This window comes from Salmo salar, unplaced genomic scaffold, assembly GCF_905237065.1.
Source record: "Salmo salar unplaced genomic scaffold, Ssal_v3.1, whole genome shotgun sequence".
Classification (NCBI taxonomy): domain Eukaryota; kingdom Metazoa; phylum Chordata; class Actinopteri; order Salmoniformes; family Salmonidae; genus Salmo; species Salmo salar.
The window spans coordinates 31,932-48,468 of NW_025550161.1; the positions used below are offsets into that span (position 1 = coordinate 31,932).

At 36.6% G+C, this 16,537-nt stretch overlaps 1 pseudogene; it reads left to right on the plus strand.

Annotated features, from left to right (window-relative positions):
- The first annotated feature begins 351 nt into the window (after positions 1-351).
- Positions 352-16,537, plus strand: part of LOC123739218 (carbohydrate sulfotransferase 12-like) — a 50,935-nt pseudogene continuing 34,749 nt past the window's right edge.

A 16,537-nucleotide genomic window follows, 5' to 3' on the forward strand; every position in this document is an offset into this window, starting at 1 on the left:
AGCATCTTCCTCCACAGAATGAGGAGTACAGCATCTTCCTCCACAGAATGAGGTGAGGAGTACAGCATCTTCCTCCACAGAATGAGGAGTACAGCATCTTCCTCCACAGAACGAGGTGAGGAGTACAGCATCTTCCTCCACAGAATGAGGAGTACAGCATCTTCCTCCACAGAATACAACACATTATCATTTCAACATCCATTATTTCACCCTTCCTTGAAAATATATAATGTTTACATTTTCAACTTTATTTTACATGTTTATGATTTATTTTATTTTAAATTCAATACATAGGGCATAGTTTTAATTCATCTCGCTCTGCAGAAACGGAGCACAAACTCTCGCGATGTTTCCGTGCTTCGTGAACAGCCTTGTCGGTCTGGACGTAAATAAGCTGCTTGCGCATCTCAGCTGACGCGGCGGGAACGGGGAAGAGCTCGAGATCCCGGCGGAGGTGAGTTGTGTCTCCGGTAATAGAGTTTGTAACGTGGTGATAGATCGGGTTAGAGTCCAGGGTACAGAGAGTTACAGCTCCGCTGGGAAACAGAGTGTGTGACAGGGCGGGGTGAGGAGAAGACACCGCAGGTCTGCAACTAAGTCACGGAGAATTGTCGTTCCTCTCTCCATCCCAGCCCGAGTCTCTTTTCCCTTAACGTGTGTATTGCATCTAACCCCAACACCTTTAGAAGGATGTGTATTCATCAGTCGATCCGGTTCAGCTCCTGATGTAAAATAAAAGCCCGATTCTGTTCGCTCCTCGCCTCGCGCGGTGAAAGGCGACATTGTATTCGCGAGACCCAACCGGGCTGCTGCTGCTGCTGCTGCACGTGACTAAACCCCGCTGTAATATCGGTGTATCTGAACCCGTAACCCAACCATAATCTAACCCATCTGCTCTTATATCATCCGGCTGAAGATGAGACTGTCAGTCCCATGTTTCCTATGTGAGTGGTGTGGAACAGTGAGTAAAGGAATCCGACTAATAGTCTTATTTCATATTATTATTCTTCCTGGAGCATACAGACTCCTCCCATCTCATCTCTCCTCCCCTGTCGTCCTCTCCTCCCCTCCTCCCATCTCTCCTCCCCTCCTCCTTTCCTCCCCTCCCTCCTCCTCCCCTCCTTCTCTCCTCCTCTCTTCCTCTCCTCTCTCCTGTCCTCTTCTCATCTCTCCTCCCCTCCTCCTCTCATCTCTCCTCCTCTCATCTCTCCTGTCCTCATCTCTCCTCCTCTCCTCTCTCCTGTCCTCCTCTCCTCTCTCCTCCCCTCCTCCTCTCATCTCTCCTCCTCTCATCTCTCCTCCTCTCATCTTTCCTGTCCTCTCCCTCCTCCTCTCCCTCCTCCTCTCATCTCTCCTCCCCTCCTCTCTCCTGTCCTCCTCTCTCCTGTCCTCATCTCATCTCTCCTGTCCTCCTCTCCCTCCTCCTCTCATCTCTCCTGTACTCCTCTCCCCCCTCCTCTCATCTCTCCTGTCCTCCTCTCCCTCCTCCTCTCATCTCTCCTCCTCTCCTGTCCTCCTCTCCTCTCTCCTCCCCTCCTCCTCTCATCTCTCCTCCTCTCATCTCTCCTGTCCTCTCCCTCCTCCTCTCCCTCCTCCTCTCATCTCTCCTCCCCTCCTCTCTCCTGTCCTCCTCTCTCCTGTCCTCATCTCATCTCTCCTGTCCTCCTCTCCCTCCTCCTCTCATCTCTCCTGTACTCCTCTCCCCCTCCTCTCATCTCTCCTGTCCTCCTCTCCCTCCTCCTCTCATCTCTCCTCCTCTCCTGTCCTCCTCTCCTCTCTCCTCCCCTCCTCCTCTCATCTCTCCTCCTCTCATCTCTCCTGTCCTCTCCCTCCTCCTCTCCCTCCTCCTCTCATCTCTCCTCCCCTCCTCTCTCCTGTCCTCCTCTCTCCTGTCCTCATCTCATCTCTCCTGTCCTCCTCTCCCTCCTCCTCTCATCTCTCCTGTCCTCCTCTCCCTCCTCCTCTCATCTCTCCTGTCCTCCTCTCCCTCCTCCTCTCATCTCTCCTCCTCTCCTGTCCTCATCTCATCTCTCCTGTCCTCCTCTCCCTCCTCCTCTCATCTCTCCTGTCCTCCTCTCCCTCCTCCTCTCATCTCTCCTGTCCTCCTCTCCCTCCTCCTCCCATCTCATCTCTCCTGTCCTCCTCTCCCTCCTCCTCTCATCTCTCCTGTCCTCTCCCTCCTCCTCCCATCTCATCTCTCCACTCTCTTCCTCTCCTCCCTCTTCTCTCCTCTGCTTCTAACTACAGAATAATGTGTGTGTGTACATCTCTACAGGAAGAGGAAGTGACTAGAGGTCGACCGATTATGATTTTTCAACGCCGATACCGATTACTGGAGGACCAAAAAAGACGATACCGATTAATCCACCGATTTTTATTTTATTTATTTATTCATTTTTAATTGTATTTTATTTGTAATAATGACAATTACAACAATACTGAATGAACACTTTTATTTTAACTTAATATAATACATCAATAAAATCAATTTAGTCTCAAATAAATAATGAAACATGTTCAATTTGGTTTAAATAATGCAAAAAACAAAGTGTTGGAGAAGAAAGTAAAAGTGCAATATGAGCCATGTGAGAAAGCTAACGTTTAATAAGTTCCTCGCTCAGAACATGAGAACATATGAAAGCTGGTGGTTCCTTTTAACATGAGTCTTCAATATTCCCAGGTAAGAAGTTTTAGGTTGTAGTTATTATAGGAAATATAGGACTATTTCTCTCTATACCATTTTGTATTTCATATACCTTTGACTATTGGATGTTCTTATAGGCATTATAGTATTGCCAGCCTAATCTCGGGAGTTGACAGGCTTGAAGTCATAAACAGCGCAATGCTTGAAGCACAGCGAAGAGTTGCTGCCGACCACCGCTCAGTCAGACTGCTCTATCAAATCATAGACTTAATTATAACATAATAAACACACAGAAACACGAGCCTTAGGTCATTAATATGGTCGTATCCGGAAACTATCATCTCGAAAACAAAACGTTTATTATTTTCAGTGAAATACGGAACCGTTCTGTATTTTATCTAACGGGTGGCATCCATAAGTCTAAATATTCCTGTTACATTAAACAACCTTCAATGTTATGTTATAATTACGTACAATTCTGGCAAATTAGTTCGCAGCGAGCCAGGCGGCCCAAACTGCTGCATATACCCTGACTCTGCGTGCAATGAACGCAAGAGAACTGACACAATTTCACCTGGTTAATATCGCCTGCTAACCTGGATTTCTTTTAGCTAAATATGCAGGTTTAAAAATATATACTTCTGTGTATTGATTTGAAGAAAGGTGTTGATGTTTATGGTTAGGTACAGTCATGCAACGATTGTGCTTTTTTTGGCAAATGCGCTTTTGTTAAATCATCCCCCGTTTGGCGAAGTCGGCTGTCCTTTGTTAGGATGAAATAGTCTTCACACAGTTCGCAACGAGCCAGGCGGCTGACGAGGTAAAAATCTGTCGTTCTGCCCCCTGAACAAGGCAGTTAACCCACCGTTCCAAGGCCGTCATTGAAAATAAGAATGTGTTCTTAATTAACTGACTTGCCTAATTAAATAAAGGTGTAAAAATATATATATATAAAAAAAATAATAATAATCGGCCAAATCGGTGTCCAAAAATACCGATTACCGATTGTTATAAACTTGAAATCGGCCCTAATTAATCGGCCATCTCTAGAAGGGACACACTATAGCTGCAGAGTTCAACACTTCCCCTCCTCCCCTCTCTCCTCCCCTTCTCCCCTCTCTCCTCCCCTTCTCCCCTCTCTCCTCCCCTTCTCCCCTCTCTCCTCCCCTTCTCCCCCTCTCTCCTCCCCTTCTCCCCTCTCTCCTCCCCTTCTCCCCTCTCTCCTCCCTCCTCTCTCCTCCCCTTCTCCCCTCTCTCCTCCCCTTCTCCTCCCTCCTCCCCTTCTCCCTCTCTCCTCCCTCTTCTCTCCTCCCCTTCTCCCCTCTCTCCTCCTTCTCCCTCTCTCCTCCCTCTCCTCTCCTCCCCTTCTCCCCTCTCTCCTCCCCTTCTCCCCTCTCTCCTCCCCTTCTCTCCTCTCCCTCCCTCTCCTCTCTCCCCTTCTCCCCTCCCTCCCCTTCTCCCTCTCTCCTCCCTCTTCTCTCCTCCCCATCTCCCCTCTCTCCTCCCTTCTCCCCTCTCTCCTCCCCTTCTCCCCTTTCTCCCCTTCTCCCCTCTCTCCTCCCCTTCTCCCCTCTCTCCTCCCCTTCTCCCCTCTCTCCTCCCCTTCTCCCCTCTCTCCTCCCCTTCTCCCCTCTCCTCCCCTCTCTCCTCCCCTTCTCCCCTCTCTCCTCCCCTTCTCCTCCTCTCCTCTCCTCCCCTTCTCCCCTCTCTCCTCCCCTTCTCCCCTCCTCCCTCTCCTCCCTCTCTCCTCCCTCTCCTCTCCTCCCTCTCCTCTACAGGAAGAGGAAGTGAAGGGTTCCATATTTAGGATGGTTGGAACAGAACTGTGAAGCTCAGTGTTTTAACCCAGACACCACTTCCCCTTCTCCCTCTCTCCTCCCCTTCTCCCCTCTCTCCTCCCCTCTCTCCTCCCTCTCCTCTCCTCCCTCTCCTCTCCTCCCTCTCCTCTACAGGAAGAGGAAGTGAAGGGTTCCATATTTAGGATGGTTGGAACAGAACTGTGAAGCTCAGTGTTTTAACCCAGACACCACTTCAGAAGAGATGGAATAATAATTACTATCTTTTTATCTGAGAGGGGCAGATACAACAACAACTGCAATAGTAAGAACAGTAGAAAAAATATCCCTAATAAAACATCTATAAAACAATAATACTAATAGTTGGAATGACAGCCACATAACCTTTATTATTAGTAGTAGTAATAGGTTATAGGTCCTTAGTGACATAACCTTTATTATTAGTAGTAGTAATAGGTTATAGGTCCTTAGTGACATAGCCTTTATTAGTAGTAGTAGTAATAGGTTATAGGTCCTTAGTGACATAACCTTTATTATTAGTAGTAGTAATAGGTTATAGGTCCTTAGCTACATAACCTTTATTATTAGTAGTAGTAATAGGTTATAGGTCCTCAGTGACATAACCTTTATTATTAGTAGTAGTAATAGGTTATAGGTCCTTAGTGACATAGCCTTTATTATTAGTAGTAGTAATAGGTTATAGGTCCTTAGTGACATAGCCTTTATTAGTAGTAGTAGTAATAGGTTATAGGTCCTTAGTGACATAACCTTTATTATTAGTAGTAGTAATAGGTTATAGGTCCTTAGCTACATAACCTTTATTATTATTAGTAGTAATAGGTTATAGGTCCTTAGCTACATAACCTTTATTATTATTAGTAGTAATAGGTTATAGGTCCTTAGTGACATAACCTTTATTATTAGTAGTAGTAATAGGTTATAGGTCCTTAGTGACATAACCTTTATTATTAGTAGTAGTAATAGGTTATAGGTCCTTAGCCACATAACCTTTATTATTAGTAGTAGTAATAGGTTATAGGTCCTTAGCCACATAACCTTTATTAGTAGTAGTAGTAATAGGTTATAGGTCCTTAGCCACATAACCTTTATTATTAGTAGTAGTAGTAATAGGTTATAGGTCCTTAGCTACATAACCTTTATTAGTAGTAGTAGTAATAGGTTAAAGGTCCTTAGCTACATAACCTTTATTATTAGTAGTAGTAATAGGTTATAGGTCCTTAGTGACATAACCTTTATTATTAGTAGTAGTAATAGGTTATAGGTCCTTAGTGACATAACCTTTATTATTAGTAGTAGTAATAGGTTATAGGTCCTTAGTGACATAACCTTTATTATTAGTAGTAGTAATAGGTTAAAGGTCCTTAGTGACATAACCTTTATTATTAGTAGTAGTAATAGGTTATAGGTCCTTAGCTACATAACCTTTATTATTAGTAGTAGTAATAGGTTATAGGTCCTTAGTGACATAACCTTTATTAGTAGTAGTAGTAATAGGTTATAGGTCCTTAGTGACATAACCTTTATTATTAGTAGTAGTAATAGGTTATAGGTCCTTAGTGACATAACCTTTATTATTAGTAGTAGTAATAGGTTAAAGGTCCTTAGCCACATAACCTTTATTATTAGTAGTAGTAATAGGTTATAGGTCCTTAGCCACATAAACTTTATTAGTAGTAGTAGTAATAGGTTATAGGTCCTTAGTGACATAACCTTTATTATTAGTAGTAGTAATAGGTTATAGGTCCTTAGCCACATAACCTTTATTAGTAGTAGTAGTAATAGGTTATAGGTCCTTAGTGACATAACCTTTATTAGTAGTAGTAGTAGGTTATAGGTCCTTAGTGACATAGCCTTTATTATTAGTAGTAGTAATAGGTTATAGGTCCTTAGTGACATAACCTTTATTATTAGTAGTAGTAATAGGTTATAGGTCCTTAGTGACATAACCTTTATTATTAGTAGTAGTAATAGGTTATAGGTCCTTAGTGACATAGCCTTTATTAGTAGTAGTAGTAATAGGTTATAGGTCCTTAGCTACATAACCTTTATTATTAGTAGTAGTAATAGGTTATAGGTCCTTAGCCACATAACCTTTATTATTAGTAGTAGTAATAGGTTATAGGTCCTTAGTGACATAGCCTTTATTATTAGTAGTAGTAATAGGTTATAGGTCCTTAGCTACATAACCTTTATTATTAGTAGTAGTAATAGGTTATAGGTCCTTAGCCACATAACCTTTATTATTAGTAGTAGTAATAGGTTATAGGTCCTTAGTGACATAACCTTTATTATTAGTAGTAGTAATAGGTTATAGGTCCTTAGTGACATAGCCTTTATTATTAGTAGTAGTAATAGGTTATAGGTCCTTAGCTACATAACCTTTATTATTAGTAGTAGTAATAGGTTATAGGTCCTTAGCCACATAACCTTTATTATTAGTAGTAGTAATAGGTTATAGGTCCTTAGCCACATAACCTTTATTATTAGTAGTAGTAATAGGTTATAGGTCCTTAGCCACATAAACTTTATTAGTAGTAGTAGTAATAGGTTATAGGTCCTTAGTGACATAACCTTTATTATTAGTAGTAGTAATAGGTTATAGGTCCTTAGCTACATAACCTTTATTATTAGTAGTAGTAATAGGTTATAGGTCCTTAGCTACATAACCTTTATTATTAGTAGTAGTAATAGGTTATAGGTCCTTAGCCACATAGCCTTTATTAGTAGTAGTAGTAATAGGTTATAGGTCCTTAGTGACATAGCCTTTATTAGTAGTAGTAGTAATAGGTTATAGGTCCTTAGTGACATAGCCTTTATTATTAGTAGTAGTAATAGGTTATAGGTCCTTAGCCACATAACCTTTATTAGTAGTAGTAATAGGTTATAGGTCCTTAGTGACATAGCCTTTATTAGTAGTAGTAGTAATAGGTTATAGGTCCTTAGTGACATAGCCTTTATTATTAGTAGTAGTAATAGGTTATAGGTCCTTAGTGACATAGCCTTTATTATTAGTAGTAGTAATAGGTTATAGGTCCTTAGTGACATAACCTTTATTATTAGTAGTAGTAATAGGTTATAGGTCCTTAGTGACATAGCCTTTATTATTAGTAGTAGTAATAGGTTATAGGTCCTTAGTGACATAGCCTTTATTATTAGTAGTAGTAATAGGTTATAGGTCCTTAGTGACATAACCTTTATTATTAGTAGTAGTAATAGGTTATAGGTCCTTAGCTACATAACCTTTATTATTAGTAGTAGTAATAGGTTATAGGTCCTTAGTGACATAACCTTTATTATTAGTAGTAGTAATAGGTTATAGGTCCTTAGTGACATAGCCTTTATTATTAGTAGTAGTAATAGGTTATAGGTCCTTAGTGACATAGCCTTTATTAGTAGTAGTAGTAATAGGTTATAGGTCCTTAGCTACATAACCTTTATTATTAGTAGTAGTAATAGGTTATAGGTCCTTAGCCACATAACCTTTATTATTAGTAGTAGTAATAGGTTATAGGTCCTTAGTGACATAACCTTTATTATTAGTAGTAGTAATAGGTTATAGGTCCTTAGTGACATAGCCTTTATTATTAGTAGTAGTAATAGGTTATAGGTCCTTAGTGACATAGCCTTTATTATTAGTAGTAGTAATAGGTTATAGGTCCTTAGTGACATAGCCTTTATTATTAGTAGTAGTAATAGGTTATAGGTCCTTAGCTACGTAACCTTTATTATTAGTAGTAGTAATAGGTTATAGGTCCTTAGCCACATAACCTTTATTATTAGTAGTAGTAATAGGTTATAGGTCCTTAGCTACATAACCTTTATTATTAGTAGTAGTAATAGGTTATAGGTCCTTAGTGACATAGCCTTTATTATTAGTAGTAGTAATAGGTTATAGGTCCTTAGCCACATAGCCTTTATTAGTAGTAGTAGTAATAGGTTATAGGTCCTTAGTGACATAGCCTTTATTATTAGTAGTAGTAATAGGTTATAGGTCCTTAGTGACATAACTTTTATTATTAGTAGTAGTAATAGGTTATAGGTCCTTAGTGACATAGCCTTTATTAGTAGTAGTAGTAATAGGTTATAGGTCCTTAGTGACATAGCCTTTATTAGTAGTAGTAGTAATAGGTTATAGGTCCTTAGTGACATAGCCTTTATTATTAGTAGTAGTAATAGGTTATAGGTCCTTAGCTACATAACCTTTATTATTAGTAGTAGTAATAGGTTATAGGTCCTTAGCCACATAACCTTTATTATTAGTAGTAGTAATAGGTTATAGGTCCTTAGTGACATAGCCTTTATTATTAGTAGTAGTAATAGGTTATAGGTCCTTAGTGACATAGCCTTTATTATTAGTAGTAGTAATAGGTTATAGGTCCTTAGCTACATAGCCTTTATTATTAGTAGTAGTAATAGGTTATAGGTCCTTAGCTACATAGCCTTTATTAGTAGTAGTAGTAATAGGTTATAGGTCCTTAGCTACATAACCTTTATTATTAGTAGTAATAGGTTATAGGTCCTTAGTGACATAACCTTTATTATTAGTAGTAGTAATAGGTTATAGGTCCTTAGTGACATAACCTTTATTATTAGTAGTAGTAATAGGTTATAGGTCCTTAGTGACATAGCCTTTATTATTAGTAGTAGTAATAGGTTATAGGTCCTTAGTGACATAGCCTTTATTATTATTAGTAGTAATAGGTTATAGGTCCTTAGCTACATAACCTTTATTATTAGTAGTAGTAATAGGTTATAGGTCCTTAGTGACATAACCTTTATTATTAGTAGTAGTAATAGGTTATAGGTCCTTAGTGACATAGCCTTTATTATTAGTAGTAGTAATAGGTTATAGGTCCTTAGTGACATAACCTTTATTATTAGTAGTAGTAATAGGTTATAGGTCCTTAGCCACATAACCTTTATTAGTAGTAGTAGTAATAGGTTATAGGTCCTTAGCCACATAACCTTTATTATTAGTAGTAGTAATAGGTTATAGGTCCTTAGTGACATAACCTTTATTATTAGTAGTAGTAATAGGTTATAGGTCCTTAGCGACATAGCCTTTATTATTAGTAGTAGTAATAGGTTATAGGTCCTTAGTGACATAACCTTTATTATTAGTAGTAGTAATAGGTTATAGGTCCTTAGTGACATAGCCTTTATTATTATTAGTAGTAATAGGTTATAGGTCCTTAGTGACATAGCCTTTATTATTAGTAGTAGTAATAGGTTATAGGTCCTTAGTGACATAACCTTTATTATTAGTAGTAGTAATAGGTTATAGGTCCTTAGTGACATAACCTTTATTATTAGTAGTAGTAATAGGTTATAGGTCCTTAGTGACATAACCTTTATTAGTAGTAGTAGTAATAGGTTATAGGTCCTTAGCTACATAACCTTTATTATTAGTAGTAGTAATAGGTTATAGGTCCTTAGCTACATAACCTTTATTATTAGTAGTAGTAATAGGTTATAGGTCCTTAGTGACATAGCCTTTATTATTAGTAGTAGTAATAGGTTATAGGTCCTTAGTGACATAACCTTTATTATTAGTAGTAGTAATAGGTTATAGGTCCCATAACCTTTATTATTAGTAGTAGTAATAGGTTATAGGTCCTTAGTGACATAGCCTTTATTAGTAGTAGTAGTAATAGGTTATAGGTCCTTAGTGACATAACCTTTATTATTAGTAGTAGTAATAGGTTATAGGTCCTTAGTGACATAGCCTTTATTATTAGTAGTAGTAATAGGTCATAGGTCCTTAGCCACATAACCTTTATTAGTAGTAGTAGTAATAGGTTATAGGTCCTTAGCTACATAACCTTTATTAGTAGTAGTAGTAATAGGTTATAGGTCCTTAGTGACATAACCTTTATTATTAGTAGTAGTAATAGGTTATAGGTCCTTAGCCACATAACCTTTATTATTAGTAGTAGTAATAGGTTATAGGTCCTTAGTGACATAGCCTTTATTATTAGTAGTAGTAATAGGTTATAGGTCCTTAGTGACATAACCTTTATTATTAGTAGTAGTAATAGGTTATAGGTCCCATAACCTTTATTATTAGTAGTAGTAATAGGTTATAGGTCCTTAGTGACATAGCCTTTATTAGTAGTAGTAGTAATAGGTTATAGGTCCTTAGTGACATAACCTTTATTATTAGTAGTAGTAATAGGTTATAGGTCCTTAGTGACATAGCCTTTATTATTAGTAGTAGTAATAGGTCATAGGTCCTTAGCCACATAACCTTTATTAGTAGTAGTAGTAATAGGTTATAGGTCCTTAGCTACATAACCTTTATTAGTAGTAGTAGTAATAGGTTATAGGTCCTTAGTGACATAACCTTTATTATTAGTAGTAGTAATAGGTTATAGGTCCTTAGCCACATAACCTTTATTATTAGTAGTAGTAATAGGTTATAGGTCCTTAGTGACATAGCCTTTATTATTATTAGTAGTAGTAATAGGTTATAGGTCCTTAGCCACATAACCTTTATTATTAGTAGTAGTAATAGGTTATAGGTCCTTAGCTACATAACCTTTATTATTAGTAGTAGTAATAGGTTATAGGTCCTTAGCCACATAGCCTTTATTAGTAGTAGTAGTAATAGGTTATAGGTCCTTAGTGACATAGCCTTTATTAGTAGTAGTAGTAATAGGTTATAGGTCCTTAGTGACATAGCCTTTATTATTAGTAGTAGTAATAGGTTATAGGTCCTTAGCCACATAACCTTTATTAGTAGTAGTAATAGGTTATAGGTCCTTAGTGACATAGCCTTTATTAGTAGTAGTAGTAATAGGTTATAGGTCCTTAGTGACATAGCCTTTATTATTAGTAGTAGTAATAGGTTATAGGTCCTTAGCCACATAACCTTTATTATTAGTAGTAGTAATAGGTTATAGGTCCTTAGTGACATAGCCTTTATTATTAGTAGTAGTAATAGGTTATAGGTCCTTAGCTACATAACCTTTATTATTAGTAGTAGTAATAGGTTATAGGTCCTTAGTGACATAACCTTTATTATTAGTAGTAGTAATAGGTTATAGGTCCTTAGTGACATAGCCTTTATTATTAGTAGTAGTAATAGGTTATAGGTCCTTAGTGACATAACCTTTATTATTAGTAGTAGTAATAGGTTATAGGTCCTTAGTGACATAGCCTTTATTATTAGTAGTAGTAATAGGTTATAGGTCCTTAGTGACATAACCTTTATTATTAGTAGTAGTAATAGGTTATAGGTCCTTAGCTACATAACCTTTATTATTAGTAGTAGTAATAGGTTATAGGTCCTTAGTGACATAACCTTTATTATTAGTAGTAGTAATAGGTTATAGGTCCTTAGTGACATAGCCTTTATTATTAGTAGTAGTAATAGGTTATAGGTCCTTAGTGACATAGCCTTTATTAGTAGTAGTAGTAATAGGTTATAGGTCCTTAGCCACATAACCTTTATTATTAGTAGTAGTAATAGGTTATAGGTCCTTAGCCACATAACCTTTATTATTAGTAGTAGTAATAGGTTATAGGTCCTTAGTGACATAACCTTTATTATTAGTAGTAGTAATAGGTTATAGGTCCTTAGTGACATAGCCTTTATTATTAGTAGTAGTAATAGGTTATAGGTCCTTAGTGACATAGCCTTTATTATTAGTAGTAGTAATAGGTTATAGGTCCTTAGTGACATAGCCTTTATTATTAGTAGTAGTAATAGGTTATAGGTCCTTAGCTACATAACCTTTATTATTAGTAGTAGTAATAGGTTATAGGTCCTTAGCCACATAACCTTTATTATTAGTAGTAGTAATAGGTTATAGGTCCTTAGTGACATAGCCTTTATTATTAGTAGTAGTAATAGGTTATAGGTCCTTAGCCACATAGCCTTTATTAGTAGTAGTAGTAATAGGTTATAGGTCCTTAGTGACATAGCCTTTATTATTAGTAGTAGTAATAGGTTATAGGTCCTTAGTGACATAACTTTTATTATTAGTAGTAGTAATAGGTTATAGGTCCTTAGTGACATAGCCTTTATTAGTAGTAGTAGTAATAGGTTATAGGTCCTTAGTGACATAGCCTTTATTAGTAGTAGTAGTAATAGGTTATAGGTCCTTAGTGACATAGCCTTTATTATTAGTAGTAGTAATAGGTTATAGGTCCTTAGCTACATAACCTTTATTATTAGTAGTAGTAATAGGTTATAGGTCCTTAGCCACATAACCTTTATTATTAGTAGTAGTAATAGGTTATAGGTCCTTAGTGACATAGCCTTTATTATTAGTAGTAGTAATAGGTTATAGGTCCTTAGTGACATAGCCTTTATTATTAGTAGTAGTAATAGGTTATAGGTCCTTAGCTACATAGCCTTTATTATTAGTAGTAGTAATAGGTTATAGGTCCTTAGCTACATAGCCTTTATTAGTAGTAGTAGTAATAGGTTATAGGTCCTTAGCTACATAACCTTTATTATTAGTAGTAATAGGTTATAGGTCCTTAGTGACATAACCTTTATTATTAGTAGTAGTAATAGGTTATAGGTCCTTAGTGACATAACCTTTATTATTAGTAGTAGTAATAGGTTATAGGTCCTTAGTGACATAGCCTTTATTATTAGTAGTAGTAATAGGTTATAGGTCCTTAGTGACATAGCCTTTATTATTAGTAGTAGTAATAGGTTATAGGTCCTTAGCTACATAACCTTTATTATTAGTAGTAGTAATAGGTTATAGGTCCTTAGTGACATAACCTTTATTATTAGTAGTAGTAATAGGTTATAGGTCCTTAGTGACATAGCCTTTATTATTAGTAGTAGTAATAGGTTATAGGTCCTTAGTGACATAACCTTTATTATTAGTAGTAGTAATAGGTTATAGGTCCTTAGCCACATAACCTTTATTATTAGTAGTAGTAATAGGTTATAGGTCCTTAGCCACATAACCTTTACTATTAGTAGTAGTAATAGGTTATAGGTCCTTAGTGACATAACCTTTATTATTAGTAGTAGTAATAGGTTATAGGTCCTTAGCGACATAGCCTTTATTATTAGTAGTAGTAATAGGTTATAGGTCCTTAGTGACATAACCTTTATTATTAGTAGTAGTAATAGGTTATAGGTCCTTAGTGACATAGCCTTTATTATTAGTAGTAGTAATAGGTTATAGGTCCTTAGTGACATAACCTTTATTAGTAGTAGTAGTAATAGGTTATAGGTCCTTAGTGACATAACCTTTATTATTAGTAGTAGTAATAGGTTATAGGTCCTTAGTGACATAGCCTTTATTATTAGTAGTAGTAATAGGTTATAGGTCCTTAGTGACATAACCTTTATTATTAGTAGTAGTAATAGGTTATAGGTCCTTAGTGACATAGCCTTTATTATTATTAGTAGTAATAGGTTATAGGTCCTTAGTGACATAGCCTTTATTATTAGTAGTAGTAATAGGTTATAGGTCCTTAGCTACATAACCTTTATTATTAGTAGTAGTAATAGGTTATAGGTCCTTAGTGACATAGCCTTTATTAGTAGTAGTAGTAATAGGTTATAGGTCCTTAGTGACATAGCCTTTATTATTAGTAGTAGTAATAGGTTATAGGTCCTTAGTGACATAACCTTTATTATTAGTAGTAGTAATAGGTTATAGGTCCTTAGCCACATAACCTTTATTATTAGTAGTAGTAATAGGTTATAGGTCCTTAGCTACATAACCTTTATTATTAGTAGTAGTAATAGGTTATAGGTCCTTAGTGACATAGCCTTTATTATTAGTAGTAGTAATAGGTTATAGGTCCTTAGCTACATAACCTTTATTAGTAGTAGTAGTAATAGGTTATAGGTCCTTAGTGACATAGCCTTTATTATTAGTAGTAGTAATAGGTTATAGGTCCTTAGTGACATAGCCTTTATTATTAGTAGTAGTAATAGGTTATAGGTCCTTAGTGACATAGCCTTTATTATTAGTAGTAGTAATAGGTTATAGGTCCTTAGCTACATAACCTTTATTATTAGTAGTAGTAATAGGTTATAGGTCCTTAGTGACATAACCTTTATTATTAGTAGTAGTAATAGGTTATAGGTCCTTAGTGACATAACCTTTATTATTAGTAGTAGTAATAGGTTATAGGTCCTTAGTGACATAACCTTTATTAGTAGTAGTAGTAATAGGTTATAGGTCCTTAGTGACATAGCCTTTATTAGTAGTAGTAGTAATAGGTTATAGGTCCTTAGCCACATAACCTTTATTATTAGTAGTAGTAATAGGTTATAGGTCCTTAGCTACATAACCTTTATTATTATTAGTAGTAATAGGTTATAGATCCTTAGTGACATAGCCTTTATTAGTAGTAGTAGTAATAGGTTATAGGTCCTTAGCCACATAACCTTTATTATTAGTAGTAGTAATAGGTTATAGGTCCTTAGTGACATAGCCTTTATTATTAGTAGTAGTAATAGGTTATAGATCCTTAGTGACATAACCTTTATTATTAGTAGTAGTAATAGGTTATAGGTCCTTAGTGACATAACCTTTATTATTAGTAGTAGTAATAGGTTATAGGTCCTTAGTGACATAACCTTTATTAGTAGTAGTAGTAATAGGTTATAGGTCCTTAGCTACATAACCTTTATTATTAGTAGTAGTAATAGGTTATAGGTCCTTAGTGACATAGCCTTTATTATTAGTAGTAGTAATAGGTTATAGGTCCTTAGTGACATAACCTTTATTATTAGTAGTAGTAATAGGTTATAGGTCCTTAGCCACATAACCTTTATTATTAGTAGTAGTAATAGGTTATAGGTCCTTAGTGACATAACCTTTATTATTAGTAGTAGTAATAGGTTATAGGTCCTTAGTGACATAGCCTTTATTAGTAGTAGTAGTAATAGGTTATAGGTCCTTAGTGACATAACCTTTATTATTAGTAGTAGTAATAGGTTATAGGTCCTTAGCGACATAGCCTTTATTATTAGTAGTAGTAATAGGTTATAGGTCCTTAGTGGCGCGTGCGTACGTGCGTGTGTACGTGCGTGCGTGTCAGGGTTTCCGTTAGGAAAATGTGTCTCTGGACATTTGAGACATTTACCGGACCCATATGCATTGGTTGGTAACCTGATTATGGCATCTACCCACAGAATCACATTTACATTATGGTAATTCATCCACAGTGCTCAGAATGACAGAATCACATTTACATTATGGTAATTCATCCACAGTGCTCAGAATGACAGAATCACATTTACATTATGGTAATTCATCCACAGTGCTCAGAATGACAGAATCACATTTACATTATGGTAATTCATGCACAGTGCTCAGAATGACAGAATTCCATTTACATTATGGTAATTCATCCACAGTGCTCAGAATGACAGAATTCCATTTACATTATGGTAATTCATCCACAGTGATCAGAATGACAGAATAACATTTACATTATGGTAATTCATCCACAGTGCTCATAATCACATTTACATTATGGTAATTCATCCACAGTGCTCAGAATCACATTTACATTATGGTAATTCATCCACAGTGCTCAGAATGACAGAATAACATTTACATTATGGTAATTCATCTTAGCAGAACATGCAACTCCAGGAAGCAATGATGTCCTTCTTACCGAATTCCGATGAGCACTTTGAAGAAGTTAGAATTTACTTTTCCTCCAAGTAACGAACAGCAAAATCACTAGTCTGTCGCAATACTATCCCCAATAGTCCAAAAGTGGACCTATTCTATTGGTCAGCTTGTCATTCTGTGAGGAAATAAATCTCCTATTCCAAACCAACTCTGGGAGTATATCCCGAATTCACACCAGTAAGCCTAGGCTACACCCCAAAAAACATATTTAAAAGTAATGAGGCTGATGCAATTATTTCTTCACATTACAGCTGCGCAGCAATGCGCACACAGCAGTAGGCTACGCGCGAATGTTCGTTACATAATGCAATTAGTGGGAAACACCTGGTCAAAATCGCACTGCACATACGAGCGGTTTCATGGGACTTAAAAATATCTGTTAGAAACTTACAAAGAGGGGAGATCTAAAGATGCAACAACTAGCATGGGTTGCTAATATGACTAGG